Source organism: Fistularia commersonii, chromosome 9, assembly GCF_037954325.1.
Source record: "Fistularia commersonii isolate RoL2024-O1a breed Wild chromosome 9, RoL_Fcom_v1.0, whole genome shotgun sequence".
Taxonomy (NCBI): Eukaryota; Metazoa; Chordata; class Actinopteri; order Syngnathiformes; family Fistulariidae; genus Fistularia; species Fistularia commersonii.
In genome coordinates, this window is record NC_141292.1 from 10,508,137 (window position 1) to 10,512,500 (window position 4,364).

Consider the following 4,364-nt stretch of genomic DNA (forward strand, 5'->3'; position numbering starts at 1 on the left):
AACCACACACACACACACACACACACACACACACACACACGCACACACCCGCAGCGCACCTGTCACCCTCCCCGCCCCCAACCGGTGAAACGTGCGCGGTGCAGGTGCGCGGGAGCAGGTCGGTAACTCGTGCCACTCCGCCACCCGGGATTTACCGAGCGCGACCACGTGACACAAATCCCGCCGTCTGAATTGCCTCGCTCGTCGGCGCCGGAACGCGGGTGTTGAAGCTGCGGGGAGGATGCGGGAGGCGCGGTGCAGGTAAGTGTGTTTGCCCCCCTCCACCCCCACCTTCCGTTGTCTGCAAGGACTTTAGTGGCTGCAGCCCCCTTGTCTTCATCAGGCATCATCTCGGCTCGGCTCGGTGAGATCCTGGATGACATTATGAGATTATCTTCTCTCTCCCCGCAAGATCAGGACGGCCGCAGCCTCAATCTCAGACCCCCCTCCCCCTCCGGCACGTAAGGCTATTGATAGTTGACTGAAGCCTCGTAATCCCCCCCCCGACTGATCTGGCTGACCGGTCGAGAAGCCAGGACGTCGACTGAACTTTAGTTTGCCTTGAGATTACTTAGTAGTTTTTATTTTCGTCGGTAAAGCCCGCAACCCGGTTGGGGGACGAAGCTGCACGCATCCGGGCTCAGCTTTTCTTCTTCCTCTTTTTTTTTTTTTTCATCGCTGAATTATTTATAAATCTGTCTGGGAGATGGGGAGATGGAGAGAACCGTTTTTTTTCCCATCCCCCCTGAATCCTAATTCTAGATTCTCGGTTTTTGCCCTACTAAAAGACAGGAAGCGCGCAAATTGTGATAAAGGTTTAATCCCCGATGACCCTGCAGGCAGTTTTTTTTGACGCGTTCAGGTAATAACACAACGGAAATATTTTGCATGTGCGTGCGAGTTGGTATTATAAAAGCGGCTATTTAAAGTACATTACATTACATTACAGTCATTTAGCAGACGCTTTTATCCAAAGCGACTTACAAAAATTGCAATTCAATAACCAAAAATCCAAAGTACCAGTAAGTAGTCGTTATTCAGAAGTCACCACTCTGCCAAATAACCATCTCAAAAACTATATTCATACATACATTCATTTCTTCGTTTTTTTTTTTTTTTGGAGGGGGGGGGGGGGTGGAGAGGCTAAGTGCTATTAGTGGGGTAGTGCTTGGTGAAGAGGTACGCTTTCAGATCACGATGGAAGATGGGCAGCGACCCCAATGTTCTGACCTTTTTCCGGACTTCGTTCCACCACTGAGGAGCCAAGACCGGAAAGAGCCGAGACCGGTTCGATCGGAGGTGGCAGATCAGAGGGGACGGGTAGTACTCTACAAATAAGGGATCTGGGGAATTTGTGTAAATAATGATAATCATAATAATCAACAAAATTTTATATGCCAATAAATCGGTGTCATTGTAGCCGCAAAGTTAAATAAATAAAGCAGTACGCACGTAAAGGCAGCGGCCCGGCCCTGCAGCGTGCTCCTGCTCCGCTACTCGCGCGGAACGACTCACCCCTCCCGCCCTACCTTCCCCCTCTTCTGCGCAGGCGCACGCTCCCCGCCATTCATCTGGAGGGACTCACAGCTCGCGCCGCGTCTCTCGGCCCACTAGCGGAGGCACCGGCAGGCGGCTCCTGGGGCTCGCGCGCTCGCTTCCGCGGTCGTTAAGGCGAGCCAGTTAGCGACTCGTCCCCGCGGCGACAAGACGTCGCCCCCCCCCTCACCGGCTCTCGGACTTCAGGACCCCTTGTTTTGGATTCCGGCGTGTTTCTCCGTTCTCTTTTTTTTATTTTTCGTTTCCGCGCGGCGGGGGGACGGTGGACCGGCGGACCGGCGGCGGCTGGCGCTCAGGACAACCGTAAGTCGGATGTCAACGTCTTTCCCTGTCGCGCGGAGGCAGCGCGTGCCACCGGCTGTCATCCCGGAAGGAGTCGCGCGAGTTTCACCTGATACTGGGTGGAAGGGCCAACTATGCAGCGCCCTGCTATGATGATGATGATGATGATGATTGTTATTATTATTATTATTATTACTATTATCATTATTATCCGCTTATTTTCGCAGAGAAGACAATGAGGAACCGAAACCCAAGTTTTCCTTACATTGCGACTTCACAGTGCTTTTTTGCTGTTCTCGGAAGATGAAGGTGGAGGAGGAGGCGTTAGACTCGTGTTTTTCAGCAGGTGTTTGACTTCCGCACCGCGCTGACGGATAAATGCTCCTCACAACAACGATAATAATAATAATAATTATTATTTAAAAGTATTTTTAATTTAGGATTCCGAGGGTCTGGTCGATCGATTCATGAAGTATCCGTGTGTTTGCGTGTGTTCTCCGTATTAACTTTAAAAGCATCACATTTTGGTTTATTTATGTACTTGTGTGTTTTGCGATTGATATTTCAATGTTTCGGGGATGATTCCTTTAAAGTCCCCTTCGCGGGTCAGTTTGTTTTGCTCATTTGTTCAGAGTGAAAGACAGACACAGACACCAAATCACGGTACACGGTTGAAGCCGCCCCCCTTCCTGATGAGCCGGCTCGGCGGCATACCGACACCGGGGCGATCGCTATCAACGACCCGGTTTTTTTTTTTTTTTTTTTTAAACGTTCTCTCGCTTGCCGCCGCTGTTATCATGCTGGACTCGGTCCACTCGTGGGAACCCTTTGTGATTTTGCGCGGTGCTTTCTAATAGCCCTTATTCCCCGGTTTATTTTAGTTGCGCTCCACCCTGGTTCACGCAAAGAAAGCGTTGGCGCCTATACGCCTCAGTCGCACCTGCCCCGCTGGTGCAGTCATGTGGAGTGTCCTTTGTTTGATACCCCAGCCCTTGCCCACCCCCCAACCCCCATCCGACCGACTGGGTTGATTTATAGACTGCAAACAGGGTCCGGTAGTTACTGCTCAGACCTGCTAAATGATGTCGCTCTTGTGTTGCATACAGGGGACTTTGTGAAAGCGAAAGAAACGGACCTGTGTGTGTGTGTGTGTGTGTGTGTGTGTGTGTGTGTGTGTGTGTGTGTGTGTGTGTGTGTGTGTGTGTGAGAGTGTGGTGTGTGTGTGTGTGTGTGTTGTGTGTGTGTGAGTGTGTGTGTTGGATCTCTCCCCTGGGGGAGTGTGATGTACAAATATTCAGAAAGCCTTGCAAAGTCAGCAAAGGAAGGGGTTGTTTGTGTGTGTGTGTGTGTGTGTGTGTGTGTGTGTGTGTGTATGTGTGTGTATGTGTGTGTGTGTGTTGTGTGTGTGTGTGTGTGTGTGTGTGTGTGTGCGCGCACTACATTCCATACTTGTGTGTATCCTTTGAGCACTCAGCATTGACTGGACAGTGACCCCTCTACGGGGGGTTGAGATGGGGGGCTGTACAGTTCATTTTATATTTATCTCCTTATGTCATTTGAAGCCATTTTTTCTGCTGACATTCATCCAAGCCCTCTTCCTTTCCCCTCAAATTTCTCAGAAAGCAAATTGACATGGTCTGTAGCTGTGGCTCAGTTTCCCAAACTGGCAGAAGAGGCCAGTGCTTGACTTTTGCATGCTTTCCGGCAGCTTTCAACACAGACTTCTTTAAAAAAACGAAAAAAACATCCTGGAATACTAAATCACTACTGGGCTAATCCAATTGAGTATTTAATAACTACAGTTAAATTACATTCTTAAACTGCATTTAAGGTTGAGAAATGACCCTCTATTTAGGACCCCTTGATTTATGCCACAGTTGATTTTGAAATACTCCCCCCATTGAAACAAAATCTCTCTCTCGCACGCACGCACGCACACACACACACACACACACACACACACACACACACACACACACACACGCTGGGAGATTCTCAGCCTTTGCTGTTTGTGTGTGCCCAGTGCCTCTCAGCGAAACAGGAATCTGCCCACCACTTCTCAGATTTTAGCATACAGCAGCACATTTGGAGTCTCATCTGGCAAAGAAATGTAGCATGTAGCACTAATCCAATTGGCCAGAGCTTAGTAAAAGCTCTTCTAATTGGCCAATATGGCAGCTGGCTGCCGGGGGCTCCAGTAAGCACAACAGGGAGTTGGGAAGAGTCCCATTGGTGCTGTGAAGCAGGAAAGACCAAACAAGGGGCAGAAAGCAAGAGTGCGCCACTGCTGGAAATATTTCTTGTTATGACAATTAAAAAAAACAAAAAACAAAAGCTGTTAACTCAGACACCCACCCAGTTGAACCTGTCTCATTCACAGCTGTATGGTTTACTACACACACAAACACACGCAGTACGCACGCATACTCACACTGACACTCAAACACGCGCACACACACACACACACACACACACACACACACACATATGCAAATCCCACATTCTGCATTTCATCTGCTGGAACA

The 4,364-nt window shown here is 49.4% G+C and overlaps 1 protein-coding gene across 8 annotated transcripts in view; it reads left to right on the forward strand.

The window, feature by feature from the left end:
- The first annotated feature begins 204 nt into the window (after positions 1-204).
- The window catches only part of strbp (spermatid perinuclear RNA binding protein), a 79,291-nt gene continuing 75,131 nt past the window's right edge, over positions 205-4,364 (forward strand). For 7 of the 8 annotated variants that reach the window (XM_086152432.1, XM_086152430.1, XM_086152433.1 and 4 more), the window contains exon 1: positions 1,603-1,860. The gene's annotated coding sequence lies outside the window, so the exon portion shown is untranslated. Of the gene's footprint in view, positions 262-1,602; positions 1,861-4,364 lie in introns of those variants that run through there. The other variant, XM_086152431.1, reaches the window with a different exon arrangement.